Source organism: Mustelus asterias, chromosome 10 (genome assembly GCF_964213995.1).
Source record: "Mustelus asterias chromosome 10, sMusAst1.hap1.1, whole genome shotgun sequence".
Taxonomy (NCBI): domain Eukaryota; kingdom Metazoa; phylum Chordata; class Chondrichthyes; order Carcharhiniformes; family Triakidae; genus Mustelus; species Mustelus asterias.
The window spans coordinates 30,396,055-30,419,296 of record NC_135810.1 but is presented as its reverse complement, the minus strand read 5'-3'; the positions used below and the strand labels follow the sequence as shown (position 1 = coordinate 30,419,296).

At 43.5% G+C, this 23,242-nt stretch overlaps 1 protein-coding gene across 2 annotated transcripts in view; it reads right to left on the bottom strand.

Annotated features, from left to right (window-relative positions):
• Positions 1 to 23,242, bottom strand: part of gpc5a (glypican 5a) — a 1,188,060-nt gene that overhangs the window by 872,214 nt on the left and 292,604 nt on the right. The gene's annotated exons all lie outside the window — the stretch shown is intronic.

Here is a 23,242-nt window from a genome sequence, read left to right as displayed (position 1 = left end):
TGCAGGACAATGCTCTATGCAATCCTGCAGAAAAATCATTGGGACGTTAAAATGTGTTTTTTTTAATTTTCTTTTGACATTTCTCTTTAGAAGATCTACAAAGATTGAAAATTGGGGAAAAAGGCTATTTGGCTGACAGTCAAGCCTCATCCAATTGGATAATAAGTCTTTTTGTTTTCCACTTGGTGTGGGAAGGCAGTGTACCTTCAGTGTTGGCTGACTAATAACTGGGGCTTGGGGGCAAGTCATGTGATGAAACATCAAGCAACACACTTTATCTCAGTTAGCAAACCTATCAAGAGAGAAAACCAACCCTGCCTCAATCAGAAGTGTAGAAAACATCCGAGAAATAAAACTGGACATAGCTAAAAAAAAAGCCTAATTGATTAAACTACAGTGTAAGACTACATGCATGTTAAAAAGCAGAAGAATTATGTTGTAGATAGGGCTATGTGATCTTACAAACAACAGATCAGATCAAAATTCTGAGCTCCTAACATTGCCAAACGGTGGTGGGCAGTTAAACAACTAATGGAGGAAGAAATTCCTATTACTCCCCATCCTCAAAGATATGAATCCAACAAAGGACAGCCTAGATGTTACCACTGATCAGAAATTAACTGGACCATCCATATAAATACTGTGGCTACAAGGACAAATCAAAGATTTGTTTATTTATTAGTGCCACAAGTAGGCTTTCATTAACACTCCAATGAAGTTACTGAAAATAAAATCTCCTAGCCGCCACACTCCAGTGTCTGTTCGGGTACACTAAGGGAGAGTTTAGCATGGCCAATCCACCTAACCAGCACATCTTTCGATTGTGGGAGGAAACCGGAGCACCCAGAGGAAACCCACACAGACACAGGGAGAATGTGCAGACTCCACACAGACAGTGATCCAAGCTGGGAATTGAACCCAGGTCCTTGTCGCTGTGAGGCAACACAGTTAACCACTGTGCCACCTTTCCGTCGCCTGCAACTGCACTTGAAAGAAAGTGCACTGGCTGTGATTGTGCAAATATTATGCTTCCTCACGGCAAATTCTGAAATTGTGCCCTGAAATTTATATGATTTGGTGAATGTTTAAAAATTCTCTTGAACATAAATGTCATTGTAAGTTGAGCATAACTGGTTCCAAAGACACATTTGGTGTAAAACTCAATACCTGCTGCCAACCCATTTATGTCACGTATCGTCTTGAAAATGGAACTGGATGAAAATATAAGTTTTATTTTACAACATAACGTTGTATGCCCAAAAACATTTTACAGCAATACGAACAATAATGGAAGTTTGAACATTTAGTGAACAATCAAGTGCAGACAATTACCCATGTTTAATTTATCTTACCATGCAGAATTACACATATTTAAATAGCAATAATCAAATCTCAAGTAACTGGCTGCATTTTTGTAAGCATTAGTCTCAACCCTTCTTCCAACATCAAACATATTTTGTCAGTACTCTGGTACCTTGTGGAGCGAGCTTCACAGTTCACTGTGCAGCAGTGAACCTCCTTTGACCTTTTGATGTCTAATTGCATGTCAGAACTTAGTACTTTCAGTTAAGTTGGGGCCCTCGAAAGGGCAGAGTAACAGATGAAACCCATGAAGGAGGGGCATGTACATTTTTCATATAACTTTATCTCCTTAAGTTTGCAAACATACATTTTCCAACAGCCAAAAACGTATTGTAAACCTATTTTTGGGCACATCCAATGTTTTTAATGAAGCAGCAGATATCAGAGGCCCATTACAGTCACAGTTTGCACGAAGGGATCATTCATCTGCATTGCTTAATCTTTCAACAAACTCATCAAGGAAGTGTTGCCTTAGGTTTAATTTACTTTGTTAATTATGCCATCCACTATTGTGACTGTTCAAAGTTTATCAGTAATGCCTTGAAGAGAAAAACGAGAAGACTAACTTTTCAATTTCTTGTCATCATGTTTTGATGCTTAAAATTCCCGGTTAGAGGTAGACTGAAGCAGAAATTTAATGTTGAATTACAGTAATACCAATAAAGGCACTACACAGTCCATCATTTCCTTGTAACACCATCTGAACGTTAGCATGTCCTGACAGCATATTCAGGAAGCTGTCCCCTATTCTATTCAACATAAATCATCTGACACAAACTTTGATGTTTACCATTAGCCATGTATCTGTATATTCGTCAAAGGTATAATTAGGCTGACAGCATTACAATATCATTCTGAACTTTATTATTGAAAGAACGCAGCAATCAATTCACGTGTACGATTATTTGCTCAAGTTTGCATTGACATTATGCAGGCAGTCATTTTGCTCCTTGCCAGTCAATGTCTTTCAATGTGAATTATTTTGAAATAAAATATAAATGTAAAATAACAACTGGATAACATATTGAGCTGTCTGGACTGAGATGTCAGAAAAGGTCTCAGCTTCTATAAAAGCACAAGGTCATATTGAAAACTATGGGTGAAATTTTATCGAAACTGACCTGCTCACAGCAGTGGAGATAGGCAAGGAGTGGGTCAGGAACACATTTGTTTGATCTGGGACTTTATCTTGGCTCTTCAACCGAGCCAGGAAATTAGCATCCTGTTTCTAGGTTTTCAATATAGGGGTGTTCGCTGATGATTGGACAGTGTTCAGCACCATTTGCAACTCCTCGGATACTGAAGCGGTCTGTGCTCTCATGCAGCAAGTTCTGGTCAAGGGGCTTGGATTTCTGCCATGAATAACTCACTCCGCAAAGCCTGTCCAATAAAGGCAAGGCACAAGTCTGGTGTGTAATGAAAAACTCTCCACTTACCTGGAAAAATACAGCTCCAAAAACAATCAAGCAGTTCAACACCAAAAATAGCCCACGTTATTGGCCATCTCAAATGGTCACTTCCTTCATCTGCACATGGCAGCAGCAGTGTGGACCATCTACAAAATGAAGTGCAGCAACTTGCCAAGACTCCTCCAACAGCATCTTCCAAACCCATGACCTCGGCCAACTAGAAAGATAAGCAGATGCATGGAAACACCACCACCTGCAAACTCCCCTCCAAATTACATGCCATCCTGACTCAGAATATATCACTTCTGGGTCAAAATCCTGGAACTCTCCAACAGTGCTATGGTTGGACCAACATCTCCACCGGTTCAAGAAGGCAGCTCACCACCATCCTCTCTATGGCAACTCGGGATGGGTAATAAATTATGGCCAGAATTCTCCCACCCCGCTCACCACTGCAATTGTAGCAGGCGGGTTGCGGACACTGTGAAGGCCCATTGACAGATGGGTGGGAATTTCCGGCTTTTAGACCAGCGTGGCCGGAAAATCTGCCCTATGCCTTTGCCAGCACGTTCACATCCCAAGAACAAACAAAAATAGGTCAGGAAATGTGAGTAACATGCCATTTTCAGGTGTCAGCCAATAATGTCTGACTTGCATAGCATTCTGCTGCACAGTACTCTGAGGCCCAACACACCTTGCAATTTTATGTATTCCTTTATCTCCAGGTACCTCCTCAAATATCCATCTGAACAGCAAACACTCCCACTCTCATCTTATTGTTAACACACACCCATCGGTCACAGTTACACTGCACAAATGTTATCATTCTTTTCCTCTCCACAAATTGCACCACTCACTCACAACTGTCCGCATGCTTGCAGAATAAAATTATTCAATACCAGGGAGAGGCAGAGAGGCAGGTTCCATGTGGATATGCAGGCATTGCCACAGTAAAGAACCACTGTTTAGAGATCAGTCATTTTACGCATGCAGATGGAGAGATGAGGGTTGCTCACAGACCTGGTGACAGCATTAACTTTCATACTTCCACTTCACCCTTAAGCGTCACTCATGCTGAATTGATGTCACAACTGACTGAAAAGTTTTGATACACACTTTGATGAGTTTGAACCCTTTCCCATATCAGCACTAAATCAAGGCAGAGTTTTATGATCCCCCACAGGTGGATTTTCAGGTGGGGGAGGGGCCTGTAAAATCTCTTTGGTGGCCTTCCCACTACCCTTCCTGCAATTTTACAGGTGGCAGGGAGGAGGCCTAGGTCAATCTATCCAACCTTGCCAGCGTTGAAGTCCTTAAGTGACCCAGTGATGACTCCTTAAGGCACCAAAAAGAAAACAATCTTCAGTCCCACGTTTTAGCGATTCCTCCCTGGAGAATCTCCTCCTGGCAGTCCAGAAAAGGCAGGAGGTCCTCTTTCCAAGAGATGGGAGCAGGAGGCCCTACTGGCCTCGGAGAAGGTCATTGGGGAAGTTATTGCCCATGGTGCCAAAAAAGGACTGCCCTATTGTGCAGAAAATGGATGAATGATCTTCGACACCTTCTTTGACCTTCCTCCAGTACCCCTTCTCCTCAAGGAGTCAGGGAGCGGTGATCGGGCACCCACAGGGAGGACAAGTGTCAGCCAGTCATCTGGGGGCAACACCCAAGACACTCCAAGAATGACTTGCTGCTCTACTTCCTTCTGCTAGTGACCCCCATCACCTCCAGCAGGTCAGGTCAAGGAGGTTGCACCTATGCCTGAGCAGAAAACAAGGCATAGTCCTCAGCAGGCTGCCTCCTAACTCTGCTGCAGATATCAGGGCTGCACATAGATGTTGCAGGAGGGTTAAAAAAATTATAAAGTATTGGTGGCATAGATGTTCATTCATCGGATATAGTTGTCACTTTTGTAAACATATGTTGAATCTATCTATTTATAACTGTTATGGATTCCATTTTTATTCTATTTGCTTCATTTTGTGCTCATTTAAGTGACAGGGGTACAGAAGTGGGAGGTTCAGAATGTTGCCCTGAACATAGCCCCATCAGATCTCTATTTACATAAATGCACACACATTTTCAACATAGTGAGTAGTCTATAATTTCACATCAGGCAATGCACATCATTTGTGCCAATACACCTGTCAGCCAATTATCGCAGGCATTTATGCTTTGGGCTTGACAGAATTGTTCATCGAGGTTATTGATTTAACTGTTGCTGTTGCACTGATATCTGTTGTTTGTGGATAGCACAAGTAGTCATTGTAACTTACATTAGATCCATAAGTCCAATATGTCATTTAGGATGTATTTTACTGTGGAATCAACTGTTTTTGAGAACTGTAATATAAACCTTCAAAGCCCAATGGCTTACATGTTTCTAAGCAGGAAAATGTGCCTGCCTTTATGGTTCAATGTCCCTCCTTTTTGAGTTCTTATTCTCTGCATGCATGACATTGAGTTAGCTAAATAAGGATACAACAAGCACCTTAGATTTGACTGCAAGAGCTATTAGAGTATTTGATTTAAGAGGTGCGCGTTATTATTGATGGACCTGCAAAGCTCTATAGCAAAGCTTTAAGTGGTCCTTGGGTAAAGGCACAGCAGTCAACTTGATGTGGAATTCATTACATAACAGAGCTCTGACTGACTTTGGTTATATAGAGTGGAATGGCTTTGTGAGCTGTACCGTCTTGAGGACATTGATGCTCTCATTGTGATGCAAATGAGACTCTCTTAAGGTCTCAGTCAGGTCCATGCAGAAAATAACTACTCATTGGCTGTCGTGTCAAGAATGATTGCTCACCCGAAGGTTTCACCCGAATGCAAATATCATCTAGGACGGAGACTTGTCAGACTTCTGGCAATTGCAGGGTCCTGTATGGTTGCACCACAGCCAACCAAGGATAATGCTATTATGAGCGCAGACAGTAAGCACTGATATTACCATAAGCATCCTGAGTACATTGAATTTTCAGGAAAATTTCTTGCTGAGTTAGAAGATGATGGGGCCTTCCATACAGTGAAGGCGAAAGTAACTAACTTGTGTGAGAATGTGTCCTGTATGTGCTGGTAGCTGCCAGATTATCACAGGCATGTCTGCTACATCATTCCCATGGGATGGCCTCTTCATGTGGCTCATCTGCACCCATATTCTCCTCAGAATGTCTTCAATGTCCTCCTCATCTGAGGAGATGTTTCACTCCTCCATGTCTCACTCAGGTAACACATCTCCCTTTGCTGCACAATGTTATGCAAGGCACAGCAAACAATGATGACCCAGAACACACTGTGTGGTGTGATTGGAGAGCCCTACGTGGCCAGTCCATACATCAGAAACAAATCTTCAGGAGGCCAATTATCTGCTCTATCAAGGACCTTGTGATACTATGGGCAGAATTGAATTTCTCTTCTGCAGCACGATGTGAACAGCAAATGCATCATCAGCCAAGTAGGTATTTTTCGGCCTCCCCAAGATCTAGCCCTGTTAGTGCATGGGATGCCCTCCACATCGTTCTAGTACGAGTTCTTCACGGAGAAGTTGGCAAATGTAGACTACCACATAGCTGTACATGCAAAGGTGCCTACGGCATTGTCTTTGACTCATCTCCATGTTTCAGCAAGGTCCTCCAAATAACACTGGTCTTCTCTGATTTTTTTCCTATTCAGGATCACCTTTTACTTCTTGTGGCCCTCTCCCTTTTGCTGCTCAGTTCATTGCTCCTTCTGGACCCGTGCCAGTCTGGTCTCCTGATGTCCACATACCCTTTGCCCTTTGTTGACCTGACTCCACCCCTTCTCAAGGCCACATGCATCCTTACTTTCAGAGTCCCCTCCTCCACCGACCATAGGGCCATTTAATACCCTTCCATGATTTTAAAATTACTGACACCAGATCCAAATGCCTCTCCTGAATGTAACTATGCCCTTTGCTTTCGCTACCATGCTTTGAACCCCCAGGACAAAATGCCTTACTTAACTTACGAAGCCCCACATACCATTCTTTGCTTTCATTGCCCAGAGAAGCCTTCTTCCACCCCAGGCTGGATTTAAGACATGTGTGGCATGCAGTGCCCTCTAACAGGACCTGAACAGTGGCCTCATTCATTGGGTAGTTTCTTAAACATGCCCTCAGTAGTATGGCCTCTGTTGAGCTTGCCTCCACTCCTTCTGGACTGCCTCCATCTTACCCCCCCCCCCCTTATGATTCTGCTGCCCGTGCCCAGCCTTGGCACAGTTTGTGCTACAGGCACCCAATACATATCACCGGTGGTGTAAAAGGAAGATGAAAGTAACCTTTACTGACCTCTAAGTTGTAAGTGAAATTAAGCTCACTAGGTGCGCACCACTTGTATGCAATTGTAACACGGGGGGAGGTGGGCGATCGCGAAAACAGGAGAGAATTGTGCTTTTTTTTTAGGCGAGTTAAAAATCAATTCAAATGAAGCAAGATCTTTTTCCCGCCAGCAGAGGGAGGAACAGGGTCTTAGCTTGCCAAAAGCCAGCAAATTGCAGTGGAGGGCACCATTGCACATGTGCATATCTCTTTGTTTTGTGCAATAGAGATCTATAACTGCCTGCCCCCAGCTACCGCTGGCCTCCGCGGCCGATCACTCCCCCCTCCCCTGGTTATAATACGTCTCTGCGGCCAATTCACCCCCCCTCCCCCTCCCACCACATGGACTGATCATGCCCCCCTCCCCCACATCGACCGGCCAATCACCAGTTGCAGAGGTTGCAGCGGCCTCTCTCCCCACCCGCCTCAATCGCGGTTGCAGAGTGCACAGTGCTCGCCCCCCCTCCCCCCCCCCAATCGGCCTGTCCCCTTCAGGTTCCACCTCTTCCCAGTTAACCACATCCTATCAGGCCCCGCCCCTTGACACTGCCCGTGCCTGGTGGGTACTGCCAGTGTGCCAGGCTGGCAGTGAGCGTGCCAGGCTGACATTGCCAGGATGCCAGGGGGCCTCAATGGCCTCCTGTCCCACTGGCGAGGCCATTACGACATGTCTCCATTGATGGGGATCATATGTGATCCTCACCCATGACCTTCACCGGTGAGGCCGCAGAAGCAAGTGAGCCTGGAAGATTGCATTCCGGGCTCACTTGTAGTATTTAAATTATATTTTAAATAGAATTTAAATATTGAAACCAGCCTTTTCGGGTGTGAGGCTGATCTTGCCGGATATCTGGTGCCAGTAAGATCCCGAGAGGAGTGAAATCGGGCATGAACCCAATTTCTCAGCTCTCTCGCATCTGAACAAAGCACTGCTCAGGCAACTTCACCCTATGAAGACACTAGAACAGGTGACAGCAAACATGCCAAATGCCAAGGTGTTCAGCATTCTCAATGCGAAATGTGAATTCTGGCAGACCCCCATGGATGTGGAATCCTCAAAACTAATCACATTCATGTCTCCGGTAGGCAGATATCATTTTCTTCATGTGCCCAATAGGATCTCCACAGCCAGTGAGATTTTCCACGGTGCATGAAGCAACTCTTTACAGACCAACCTTGAGTGATCATTGTTGATGATATCATGGTTTGGGGCAATACTATGCAAGAACATGATGCATGTCTTTGTCTTGTCCTTGACAGATTCAGGACCATCCAAATAAAGCTGCAAAATACAGTTTCAGGGTCAACCAGGTGCCTTACCTGGATGGATGATGGTGTAAGGCCTGATCCAGCTGAGAGAAGAGCTACAACAACAGCTGACCATTCCTGTCAACAAGCGTGCTTTACAGCATTTTCTTGGTATGACAAATTTGGGGCGAATATTTCACTCATAAAGGTTTATGAATATTGTAATCAGCCTTGGGCCATTTCTCGGGGGGAGGCTCACTATGTCAATAAAAGTGGCCTGGGAAGATCATAACTGACCAGATGCTGGGCCCAATTCCGATTTTTGGCCTCCTGCTTACATTTCCTGTCCCGCTAAGCTGTTTGACTAGCCTAGTGGGGCGAGAAAATTACACCCAAAATCTTTGTAAGTTTATCTCTTGTTATAGTGGGATCACTGGACTTCATCAATTTCTTCACCAGGACATCGAATGGTGCTGGTAAGAGCACAACACAGCAGTCTTCAAAAAACTCAAACAAGTCCTTGCAGCCTCACCAGTATTATAATACATTGATGTTCGAGGTCCTGTCCCCATATCAGTAGAGACTTCCCAAAATGGACTTGGTACAGTCTGCATCCAGAATGGCAGACCAACAGCCTTTGCTTCAAGGACCTTCACTGACAGTGAGACTCATTTTGCACAGATTAAAAAGGAACTTCTTGCTTTAGTTTTCACTGGTCAGAAATTTCATGCCTTCATATACAATCAGCCTGCAACTGAAACAGATCAACTGAAACAGACCGCACAACCTCAAACAGACCATTCTCCGCAGCAAACTACTCAGCCTTCAGGAGAACAGTGACCACGACATCACACAACCCTGCCACAGCAACCTCTGCAAGACGTGCCGGATCATCGACACGGATGCCATCATCTCACGTGAGAACACCATCCACCAGGTACATGGTACGTACACTTGCAACTCGGCCAACATTGTCTACCTGATACACTGCAGGAAAGGATGTCCCGAGGCATGGTACATTGGGGAGACCATGCAGACGCTACAACGGATGAATGAACACCGTTCGACAATGACCAGGCAAGACTGTTCTCTTCCTGTCGGGGAACACTTCAGCAGTCACAGGCATTTGGCCTCTGATCTTCGGGTAAGCGTTCTCCAAGGTGGCCTTCATGACACATGACAGTGCAGAGTCGCTGAGCAGAGACTGATAGCCAAGTTCCGCACACATGAGGACGCCCTCAACCGGGATCTTGGGTTCATGTCACACTATCTGTAACCCCCACGACTTGCCTGGGCTTGCAAAATCTCACGAACTGTCCTGGCTGGAGACAATACACATCTCTTTAACCTGTGCTTAACCCTCTCTCCACTCACATTGTCTGTACCTTTAAGACTTGATTACCTGTAAAGACTCACATTCCAACCATTATTTTGTAAATTGAGTTTGTGTCTTTATATGTCCTGTTTGTGAACAGAACTCCCACTTACCTGTCGAAGGAGCAGTGCTCTGAAAGCTAGTGGCTTTTGCTACCAAATAAACCTGTTGGACTTTAACCTGGTGTTGTGAGACTTCTTACTAAAACAGATCACCAGCCACTCACAATTACCTTAAAGAAGCCTCTGCACACTGTGTCTGCATAGCTACAACATATGTTGCTAAGGTCACAATGGTACAACCTCAGCATTGTTTACAAATATGGAAGCAGCTGTACTTGGCTGATGTCCCCTCCAGAAATTTCTACCACAGATCAGACAGATTGTGAAGAAGACATGGATATTAGACAGGTGTTGTCCTCTTGTTCAATTCAGGAAATCAAAAAGGCTTACAAGCAGACATCATCTGCAGTCAAAGGCACATCATCTTTATGAGGAGTGGTCAGAATCCTCAAGGGAGCTTCCCCCTGAGCTCCGCACATTCTTCACCATCAGGGATGAACTGACTGTACAGGATGGACTGATGCTGCGTGGTCAGCGGTTTGTCATCCCAACTGCCCTCCAGAACAACTGTACCATGGGTACTCTTGGATGGAAGCATCAGGTCAAGGAATCACTGAACTGGCTTTCCATGCACGCAGACATGGAAAGGGAACGCACCATGCAATGCACTCAAGCCACATCAAGCAAAGGAACTGTTGCATCTACACAAGGTCCTGCACATTCCATGGTCACTCATAGCAACTGACAGCTGAATGGAACAGAGACTCATGACAAAGAATTCTCTAATTCATCTCTATTGATTTTGCAACTTTGCCGCACATGATACTTTGAGCACACCACGAGCAGCCCCTTAAATCCATAGTCAAACAGTTTGGCGGAATGGGCGGTTCACTCAGCCAAGTAACTTCCAGAGAAATGTGCACGGATTGTACAGACTACCATGCTGCACTCCTTAATCTGTGAAATCTACCACGACAGGGCCTACCCTCGACAGCACAACAACTTTTTTCCGGGACATTAAATCTTACTATCAAAGCTCTGCCATAGCATAAACTTGAAACCAATGTGAATGAGGCAGATTGAAAAGCAAAATGCACTATGATAGAGGTGCCCATAGACTCAATGCTCTAACAGCAGGTCAATCTATCAGGAAGCGCCGTAACCTTCTGCAATTAGCAGAACCAGCACCAACAGATAACAAACCATTTCAGTCATCCAGCCTATGACACCAGCTCCTGACATCAGTGGACATGCAGACTCCGACAGAGGCCAATGCAATGAATCCTGCACCTGACGAACACACAAATGAAACATCTCATGTTGCTACCAGTGAGGACACTGGTCACAGAAATTCTACAACACTACCAACCAGTGTAATCACATGCTCAGGGCACCTGGGCAGGCCGAACAGAAGATTCCAGGACTTTATTACCACTTAGCCCAGCAGGTCGGGTGGGGGGTTGTTGTTGAGAAGGAGACGCGATGGGCTGCGTACTAGTTGCTACAGCCTAGTCTGTGCCTCTATATATGTAAATAGTTATGCATTGTCTGTTTATTTAATTGTATGTCACACAATGGCCTGTACGAAGATTCTTATGATGCACACTATTACATCTGATGTCACTAAGTGTCCCAAATAAATAGGGAAGATGTACAGTGTCAGTTAAGTACGTAATGATGTGGCTGCATAAGAGGTCACATGGCGGGAGTACGGGACTCATCTCCAGGATTTCGGGCAGAGCATAAGCACTGTATGTAGCTGTTGAGCCCAACAATAAACTTACCTTTACTGGAAATTCTTGATGTCAGTGATTCAAGGAAGCCACAACATTCTACAAATACCATTTTCCTTAATTAATCACTAGAACTACCTAAAGGTAAAGATCCAATTCTTTGTGTTTCATTTGTGTGTCTTTGCCTTAGGACCTTTAAAAGTCTAATCTTAATCAGGGTTACTTTCTCCTACCTTGATTCACTTGATGAATTCAATATAATTTAGTAGGTTTTGTGTGAAACTTCAGAACCTTATTAAATTCATTCTCCAGTTGGTATTCAAATTATTTTCACAAACCATGAACAGCTTAAGGAAATGAAAACAGGAGAATTTACTCATTTTGCACCTTAACAAATCCTCAAGCGCAGATAATGTTATTTTGTCACCAAATTAGCAGCAAGATTGAACACAATATCCCACAAACAGGAATGAAGAGAACAAAGTTAATCTGATTTTGATACTATGGCGGATAGTGAATTATAAAGCATCACTGCCTTGTTTTTAAATAAAAGAGAAATACGGCACATGCTGGAAGTCTGAAATATAAACAGGAAATGCTGGAAAAAGAAAGCAGGTCAGGCAGCATCTTTGGAGAGAGGGGCAGAGTGAAACTTAATGTTCGCCGGAATTATACCTCCACGCTCCCACCGGAAGCGAAGCAGGCGAGGGACGGACAATGGGAAGATCCGTTGACCTCGGGCGGGATTTTCCTGTCTCGGGTCGAGCGAGGCCGTAAAATCCCGCCCATTAACTCAGATGCTGCCAAGCCTGCTGAATTTTTCCAGCATTTTTATTTAATATATTTTTATTATGACTGCCTTTCCTTTGTTTACAAGGAATCAATTGCATTCCAGTCAAAGGCATTAATGCTCTCATGTCAGAACTGCTGAATAAAATCCAGATGACTAAGTATATAACCATCTTAATTTAACAGAAAATGCCCTCATGATCCTTTAGCTTTGCTAGTTTAATGAATCATAATGAAAAAAACGAAAAAGAACTATATTTTACTGTGGTTAATTACAGGCCATTTAAGAATTCTTTTTGACCATACTTAAAAGATCCAATCACTTGACAATTAATCTCATGGGGGGGCTAAAGATGTCTTGAATGATCATTATTCTATGGAAATAGAACCAAGCAGGCACAGTTTACTCCTACAATATGTTTTTTGTTTCACTATCTTGCATATTTACATCTCATTTTAACGAACTGCATGTAATCACAATTCCCAAATTACAAATGTTAGTGCAATGTGAATTTTAAAGCAGGTTTTCAAATAGGGCTGTGGGAGGGTTTCCAGAAGCTCAACAAAATAATTAGAATACATTTATTGACATCCCCAGTTATTCCTATTGCTGTCAATTATTTTTCTAAAAACTGCAGTAACAGCATAATTTTCATTTCATTAGCTCTTGGTTTTTCAGAAATTAGCACAGGGAATTTCCAGGTATATTTGAAAAGAGACCTCACAGAGCACAGCGGATAAGCACTTAGAATATGCTGTTAGAGTCTAAACACCCCGGTTTTAAAGCCCTGCTTGAAACAGAGTGTGCTTTGTTTATCTGAATCTGTACCAGCCTAAAGGAACCGTTGTCGGCCACTGATAAAAAGATAAGTTCACTATTTTATACTTAATTTTATGTGAAGCCAGGGAGGACCAGGAGGGCTCCTCGTGGTTTCACAAAATGACTAACCACTGACAACCTGGGCTAGCCATTTGAGTGTTGGTGCTACCTGATTAATGTCAGGATCTGCTGTGAACTATGCCATTGGGGAGACTCAATACAACTTTGCGATTTTATACAGATCAGTTCTGTGGCTCAGTTTCCAGGAAGCTTCAATTTGCTGGCCACATGTTCACATTGCATTTCCCAATTCACACCAGTTTCAAGCACGGTTTCCTGCCAAAACCTGTCCACCTATTTTACTTCTTTTGAGATCACAACACCCACCATTTTGGACAAACATTGTCACCTCTCCCTAATATTTTACTGCTTGAATCCAATTTCCATAAATGTCTTTTATGAAGTACCTCAGGACATTTATTTATTCATTAAATGCATTTTGTATGAATAGAAATTCTTATTCTGGTGGTAGCTGATCACAAATTCTGTGCTCTTTTTTGTGATGATATTGTTCATTTATTCAATTTTAAAGGGGTTGCAGGAGTATGGAAATTAGAGCATTCACATACATAAATCTTTGAAACCTTAAGGACATGTTGAAACAGCTGTCCAAGAAACATAAGGGCCTGAACTTTCAGGATTGTGAGCGCTCAGCTCCAAGGTCCCTGAGGGCAGGGTGCCCCCAATTTAAAGATGCCTTCTAATTGATGCACTCCTCCCATCTTCTTCCTGCTTGAGAATGAAAACCTTTTCAGTTTCTCATCCTCAGTCATTGGGCGCCGACAAGGCCTAAAAATTGAGGGTGGGTGGGAAAAGACCAGTAAGTGGTCATTGCTTTAATAGGGGCATGGGCAGGCTTAACATCGGAGGCCCTGCCCGCCTCCAGCGTAAAATTGCATTTGGGTCAAGGCTAGTGGGAATCCCATCCATGCCATTTTACGCTGGCCCCCACCTCCAGCCTGCCTCAGAACCCACCAGGCAGTGGGGGGTGTTTGGGGGAGTGTAAATTTCTGGCCAAAAGATCCATGCTTTTATAAAAGGTGGAATAGGAATGCTAAAGCAATGGAGCTTATGCTAAGCCTTGCACATCATTGGTATGGCATCAATGCTGGACACTACACTTCAGAAAGAAGGTCAAGGCCTGTGAGAGGGTGCAGAACTAATTTACCAGGAGATATTAGGATGAAGAAGATCAATTATTTGGTGAGACTGGTGAAGCTGAGATTGTTCTTCTTCAAGCAGAGAAGGTTAAGGGAGGATTAAAAGTGTTCAAAATCATGAGGGTTTTCCAGAATAAATAAGGAGAAACAGTGTCCTTAAGGGTTTGGTTTGTAACTGGAGACTTAAGGTTTAAGGTAATTTTCAAAAGGATCAGAGAGAAGATGAGGAGAATTTATTTGATACTGTTAGCTACTATGACCTGGAATGCACTGCCTGGAAGGAGAGAGGGAAGAATTTTCAACAGCAACTTCCAAAACGGAAGTCAATACATACCTGAAAAAGATTTTTTCAGGGATTAGTGTCTGGAGCATAGGACAGGGACCATTTTCTTTTCAAAGAGTATGATTCTTTGGCAGAAATCATTAAGTATTTATATCGCCAAAGTTGAAATGCAAGCTGGAAGATGGGCATCAGGATAACATGGAAGTCCAGGTGCACACACATGTAATGAAGCTTAAACTCCCGACAGGCTGATTTCCACTGCTCAGGATCCTCCATGAATCTCTCCAACACTGAGAACAATTTTAGAGACTTGCACCAGGTATGCAGGGCTTAGCCGCATACCCGGTGTTAGGGTACGAGATCAGAAACCCCAAGGTATATTATGAAGTCAGACTAGAACCCAACTATTAGCTATTTTGACATTAATGTGAGAATAATGATGTTTCACATGAAGCGTGATTCTACTGACAAACTGGGAAGCTTTTATTAAAATAAACTTCATTTAACTATAACAAATGCATCAGCTTAATGTTTAACATTTAAACAATGATTAAACATGACAAAATACAATTCTTCACTGCTAACCTATCAATCCAAGTAATACTCCTCTTCCAGACTTAAAACTCCTCTTCAAATATCAGCTAGCAAACACAGGCTTACACATTAGTCCAAGGTTCTCAGAGCACTTCTGGAGAGAAGTAGACATGTCTTGCTTCTTTCAAAACCAGGCAGAAACTGACTGTTTTAAAACACTGCCTATGCTGCAAGCTTAGCTCCATCCATTAGCACATGACTCTGTCAATCAACCTGATCAAAACCCTACTCTGAAACCTCAAGGGAAACCTAAGTAAACAAAAATGCATTAATTCTGTTTAGACAAACACACCATTAGCTAAAATCAGTCATTATCCTGCACTGCCAACCAGGAGCTGTATATTTTCCCAAACCAATCGACAACTTGTAAAACAGAGCTGACTTTTAAACATACCCCTTACAAAGAACATGATAAAAATACGTTTCTTAAAGGCATAGTATCATCATACCTGTAAATGTTGCATTGGTTAATACATGGTCTAACTCAGTGATTAGCCAGCTGCACTGAACAGAGCATCACAATCAAACCTCCTGAATAATTTGAATAAGTGTGAGGTTATTCACTTTGGAAGCAAAAACAAGAAGGCAGATTACTACCTGAATGGCTGCAAATTGGGAGGGGAGTGTGCAGCGGGGCCTGGGTATCCTTGTGCACCAGTCACTGAAGGTAAGCATGCAGGTGCAGCAGGCGGTAAAGAAGGCAAATGGCATGTTGGCCTTCATTACGAGAGGTTCCGAGTACAGGAGCAGGGATGTGTTGTTGCAACTATACAGGACCTTGGTGAGGCCACACCTAGAGTATTGTGTGTAGTTTTGATCTCCTTTTCTGAGGAAGGATGTTCTTGTTCTTGAGGGAGTGCAGCAAAGGTTTACCAGGCTGATTCCGGGGATGGCGGGACTGATGTATGAGGAGAGATTGACTAGGTTAAGATTGTTTTCGCTGGAGTTCAGACGAATGAGGGGGGATCATAGATAGAAGTCATAGAAACCCTACAGTACAGAAAGAGGCCATTCGGCCCATCGAGTCTGCACCGACCACAATCCCACCCAGATATCCCTACATATTTTACCCGCTAATCCCTCTAATCTACGCATCCCAGGACACTAAGGGGCAATTTTAGCACGGCCAATCAACCTAACCTGCACATCTTTGGACTGTGGGAGGAAACCGGAGCATCTGGAGGAAACCCACGCAGACACGGGGAGAATGTGCAAACTCCACACAGACAGTGACCCAAGCCAGGAATCGAACCCAGGTCCCTGGAGCTGTGAAGCAGCAGTGCTAACCACTGTGCTACCGTGCCGCCCCGAAATAAGTCATCAGTTCACCCTCAATCTTTGAGTCAATACGAAGACGGAGAAAATGCATCTACGACGAAGATGGGATCTCATAGAGACTTATAAAATTCTAACAGATCCAGCAGGGTAGATGCAGGGAGGATATTCCCAATGGTGGGGGAGTCCAGAACCAGGGGTCACAGTCTGAGGATTCAGGGTAGACCATTTAGGACGGAGGTGAGGAGACATTTTTTCACCCAAAGAGTGGTGAACCTGTGGAATTCATTACCACAGGAAGTAGTTGATGCCAAAACATTGAATGCATTCAAGAGGCAGCTGGATATAGCACTTGGGGCAAATGGGATCAAAGGTTATGGGGAAAAAACAGGATTAGGCTATTGAGTTGGATGATCAGCCATGATCTTAATGAATGGCAGAGCAGGCTCGAAGGGCCAAATGGCCTCTTCCTGCTCTTATCTTCTATGTTTCTATGTTTCTGTGTTTCTATAATCTTTCCCGTGATTTGAGCTGACTGTCACCCTGATGGAACTGCCCCCTGACATAACCCAACGAACCCACCCAACCTAACTACCTTCTGTACCTCCCCCTCTCTTGGCCTGACTCTCTCTCCCACTACCACTGACCCCCCCCCCAACCTGACTCGACTTTTTCTCCCACCACCACCACCCCTATGTGACCCAAATGCTCACTCACCAGTCACTCACTTACTCATTCAATCACACTCTCACTCACCTACTTTACTAATCAACTGAAAGACTTGAAGCCTTTAAAAATTTAATTGAATTGGTCAGCCAATGCCATAAAAAGAGAGTGCATCCATTGTCAAGGTTGCTTTGTGATTCACGGATGGGCCTGGAAGCTTGTATGGTTAAACATAAACCAGTTCTTGGCAATCCTTAACTCTGTGCATATCTAAGGTACAGCCATGCATGGGTGTTGTCTCCATGCTGGCTCCTTCCAGGCTCTACTCTGCAGTCAACTATCATCTGACTCTTTACATCATATCCTGAGTGGTACTGTTCTCCAGTCCCATATTAACACTTGCTCAGCCATGCACCCTTATCCTACACCTTTCCCCAAATACTTACCCAAATACCTTTACAATATAAACTTTATTGTACTTGGCACCTCTTCCACCATTCCATACTCTCACCACCCCGTCGATTCTCTGACTTTTTAAATTCAGGTGGTCTGGAGGTTTGACAATTCTTCCAGATACATTCTGTCACATTTGGAGGAATAGCAGTCTCAGTTGCTTTGGCTGACTCTGTCAGTTTGGAGTTGAAATTGTAGGAATCTGTGGGGACAATATTATCTGAAAGAGTCTGTGTCCCGATTGAGTGTGAAAACGGAAGAAAAATTGGGCTGCTTTTTTGGGCGACTTAAAAATTGAATCTTACCACACACTGTGAAAGAAATCTTTACAAACTTGAAAGTTGCCTGTCAGGGGAGTGGGCAGGGCCTAAATCAGCCAAAAGCCAGCTGATAGCAGCAGAGTGTGCAATTGCCTATGTGCAGATTTCTGTTCTCTGAGAACACAGAGACCTCTCAGTGCCTCTGCTGCTATCAGCCAGCCTCCATGGCCTAAACCCGCCCTCCTGCGCTTCCGCAGGGCCGATCGTAAGGTCCCCATGCCCAGACTGATCATGGACGAAGCCGCCAGCACCCCCCCACCGATTCCCATTGAAGAGTAGCAGTGGTTTCTTCCCACCCCCCCACCAATCAATCGCTGTTGCAGACCCCCCCCCCTCCTCACACCAAAAGGCTTGCCCCCGGCCTGACCCTGCCCTCCTCATAGAGCCCCATCCACCCAGGCCCCACTGCCTTGGCACTGTTTAGTGCCTGGTGGGCACTGCTAGGGTGCCAGGCTGGCACTGCCCAAGTGATACCCCCAATGCTCCTGACCTCCCGGGAGGCCTCAATGGCCTCTGGTTCTACCAGCGAGGCCATCACATCTGGTCCCCTTTGATGGGGACCATACGTAATCCGCATTGGAGGGAACCTTCCCCGGTGAGGCCACAGAGGCATGTGAGCCCGGATGATTCCGTACTGGACTCACTAATTCCCTTGAAATGAGGTTTTAAATAAATTTAAGTATTATCATCAGCCCTGCACCCTTTTAGGGCGGGAGGCTGATCTCACCAGATATCGGTGCCGGTAAGATCGTGAGAGGTGAGAAGGCTCGCCCTGCCCATCGGCTGACAGGGCAAGAAGGTATGATCGCAGCCTATGTTTCCAGTACTTGGTTTACTTAGTTGTCCCCATTTGATTTGCTTTTTGTGCTCCTTTAAGTTGCATTCGGCTTCATCAACAATCCATCTGCTTTGTTTGGACACTCTGGGGGCGATCTTAGCAGTTCGTCAGGTTGGTTGATGGGCATGGCAAGCTGGTAGGATTGCGCAAGAGGTGAAAAATCGGGTTTGCATCCGGTTTCTCGTGATCTTACCGGACCTGGATTTCTGACGTAATCACCCGCATGCCCATTATAATATTTAAATCAATGTATATAGTGATTTAAATATTATTAGTGAGCCTCGGACACAATTGTCCAGGCTCATTTGCCTTCGCGTCCTCAGCGGTGAAGGTCCTCATCAGTGAGACGCGACCAACCGGGGATGGGTGGGGCATGAAATCCAGGACGGTGGGGGGGCCGATTTTGTACTAAGTGCCATAAGATTTCATCGGTGGCCTCACCGAAAAAACTCCTGTTTTCACACCGGCTTAACACTTAGAATTTTGTTTAGTAAGATCGCCCCTTCTGGGTTTGTCCCATTCCCTCTGAAGGAAATGTACACTCTGTTCACTCCTAGAGTGGATCTGGATTTTCTTTATCCTTGGGGTCAACCATATTCTTCCTAGATTTTGATGCTTTAAAAATGGAACCTTCATTTCCACTTATTTCACAATTTTAGTCATGTAATTTTAAACAACTCAATGTTTCTCAATAACCTCAATCATCCAGTGCTTTGACTTCTATTTTGTTAAAGTTCAGATCTGGATCGATATTTTCTAATTTTATTTCTGCCTTTTCTTTCTCTATCTGCAGTAGAACTTTGTCCTTGTCCTTCATTTTGGATTCACTGTTGGCCATGTTTGCTTCTGATGAAGTCTTAACTTGTTTCAGTTCTATTCTGTACTACTCATGGCTTTGTTATCCTCTTGCAGCTTGGAAAGTTCTATGGCTACTCCTTTCAATGCCTCCTCTTTTCCATTCAGCTGCTTCTTCAGCTCTTCAGGCTCTTGTAGCTTACAGCTTCCTCCTGGAATACTGAACATTGCTGAGTCTGCTCTGCCATATTGTTCTTCACTTCTTTCAGTGACATTAAATCATTTTGTTTTTCAGCATATTTTTTTAGAGGAATAAACTTTGACATGAAGGATCCTTGTAGCCTGTGAAGGATTTCCTTCTCTTTGCAAAACTCAATTGCTTCATCTTGAGTTTCCTTGTAGTTCAACAGAGCCTCCTTCCATACTGCTGTTCAAGACAGTCTTCATTTCTTCATGCAGCTGAAGAGTTATGTATTCTTTTTGGATTTAATATATTGATGTATGAGGAGAGATTGAGTCAGTTAGGATTATATTCACTGGAGTTTAGAAGAAGGGGGATCTCATTGAAACTTACAAAATTCTAACAGGACTAGGCAGAGAAGATGCAGCAACGATGTTCCCCATGGTGGGAGTGTCCAGAACCAGGGGTTATAGTCAAAAGATATGGGGAAAACCTTTTAGGACAGAGATGAGGAGAAATTTCTTCATCCAGAGAGTGGTAAGCCTGTAGAATTTACTACCATGGAAAGCAGTTGAGGCCAAAGTATTGTGTATTTTCAAATAAGAGTTGGATATAACTCCTGGGGTGAAAGGGATCAGAGGAAATGGAGGGAAGGTGGAACACACTATTTAGTTGGATGATCAGCCAAAACTGTAATGAATGATGGAGCAGGCTTGAAGAGCTGAATGGCCTCCTCCTGTCCCTATTTTCACTGTTTCTATGTTAATTTTGAAGCACGATCAGCTGCACGTCCAACTGTTTATTTTCTTGTTGACCTCTTGTCGACAGCATTTAATTGCATCACTTTGTTGCTACTGATAATTCCTACACTGCTTTTGCTGAAGTAGTATTCAATATCTTTTTTAGCACTTTGTGTTTTTCCAGGGATACATATTGATTCCTCAAAGAGTCTTTCAGAGCAGTGACTTCTTTGAGTACCTTTTCTGCTTGCTGTTGTGTTTGGTTTCCTTCAATCTAGCTTAGATGTGAATGTTTTCCTGTGAAATAGCTTTATTTCCTTTTTACAGGTTTTGTTTCTTTTAAGTTACCTCAGATAGTTTTCTTTCATTCACAACCAGCTGTTGGCTCAATACTGCCACTAGCTGTTGCAGTTTGGATAATGCGTTAGCATTTACAAAAAGCTCTATTTTTTGAGCCTCTCTGCTACTTCTGAGCATCTTGTTTTTCCTGCACTAAACTATTTGGTTTATACACTTCATTGTGCTGACATGATCTGTGACCATCTTGAATACTGTTTCCCATGGCCTGAGGTCTTCTGTCTCCCTCACCTTAGGTCTTCTGTCTCTCTCACCCTGGGTCTTTTGCCTCTCTTGCTCTTGGGTCTTCTGTCTGCCTTGCTTTGGAGTTTACTCAGAGTCTTATTATCATTTGCACAGAGTATGATGCTTTTTCAGCCTTTTTTCCTTCTTTTAAAATTTTGCTCTGTCTTCTTGTGTTTTGGCTAGGTCCTTTGACTCTGCCTCTACATCCAATCAATTCTGGCTTTTCATCTGCACAGCAAATTATTTTGTTGCTTTTCAGCCATTTTCCACTTTTTTGCATTTTTCTCAGCTTTTTTTTAGATCTAGTTAGGTCCCTGGACTCTGCCGTCAGTCAGGTCTGGCAGGAGGCCTCCAAGTGCCCTTGCGGATTCCTTCAGCTTCAACATCTGCAATGGAGCTTTTTATTTTGATGCTTTCCAACTGTATCTTCAATTTAGGCACTATATGCTCAGGTCAAAGTTCTGTTTCTTTAGTTTTTCATACTTTGAGATTCTGGGTTCTTCTCCAGCCTCTCTGGGATGTTGTGATCCATCCTTCACTGCCATCATATTGTAGAGGTTGTTTGGTGTTTCACAGAGAGGTCTGGAGGCATGTATAGTTAAACATAATCCATTTATTGGTAATCGTTAACCATGTACATATCCTAGGTACTGACATACCTGGGTGCTGTCTCTATGCCGGCTCCTTCCAGTCTACTTTACAGTCTATTATCTTGTGACACTTTGCTTCATAAAGTGGGTGATACTGTTCTCCAGCCCCACCTTAACCCTTGCTCTGCCAAACACCCTTTCCTACAGTGTCCAGTTTGTCTGTATTTTTCTGCACCTGTCGGTCTTCTGTGGGCTGCACTGACCCTCTGCAGCTGCAGCTGGGATTGGAAATCCTGGTGGAAAATGCACAGTACTGTTAGGTCACAAAAAGCACTGCGTAAGATCTGGGCCTATGATTAATTTTACCTGCTCAATAACAAATTTTGTGCCTTCATTGTGAACTTGTTTCAGGGTGGTATTAGGTAATTAATTGGTTACAGAAGGTGGACAATTTTCCAATTGGCACGTTAGCTATTGTGTTAATTTAAAATGGTATCAACTAATGGTATCAGCTAAGTTAAGAGCTCAGTCTTGAGCTGTGCTGGAGCAGAAGTGGAACTTAGAATTAGATAGAGTTCAGCATTGAAATGCAATCCATCAGGAAGTCTGTTTTTTCCCAAAATACTTATGTGAGGAATATCTTGTTAACACAATCTATATTTTTTATTCAGTTAAGGTACAAAGGAGGGCCATGATGGATCTACAAATTATGCAGGGGCAGCACATTTGTATAATGTTAGAAAATTGAGTCCCTTGAGCAGCAGATATTAAACTCAAGCTGCAATTAGCCACACTGCATAGAAGGTGGTTATCCAGGAGGCAGTGCTGAGCCAGCATTGTCTAGTAGAAATTGTTGATTAGGCACAGCCACGGCTATGGCTACGTTGTTTTAGCCACATGCGTTCATTTTTTAAAATACACCTTCCACAGAATACAGGTAAATGTACTTAATTCATTCATTTAACAGATATCTACACCATTCAGTGCAAAGCTTTGCAGTGTTTCACTTTCATCAAAATTTAGAAACTGAGCACGAGTTTATCAGTGCTTTTTGATGCAGCTTTGAAGTTTTTGACCAGCAGTTCCAAATGTTAATTTTAATTTATTAAAGTGATTAATGACAAAGTTAACTCATACAATGAGATGTGGCAGATCTGCCCCATTCCAGAATGCAGTTGATGCTGCTTTCCCTTTGCCATTACATGCTCTGTTGGAGCTGCTTGTTGTTGGTTGTGCTACACTTCCTTCTACTCCTAAGTTTCTGATCAGATGTTTTCTTCCACTAAAGCAGCATTAGTGAGCAGGGAATAATTGGACCACATCTCTCGTCTCTAATTTAAAGTTTGTGGGGGTGGCATTTATTCACGTGTTGCCACAGCGCGATGCAGGCTAATGTTAATTCCCCTGGAGCAGGCAAGACAGTGCACCACCAATTGAGCAACCCATACAATGATATCATAGAAGCGGTACTCCGCAAACAAATTTCTTATCCATAAACTGATTTCAATGGAATAGAAAATCAGATGGTGTATAAAACCAGCTGTCAATTCGCTATCAATTGATTTGGGTTG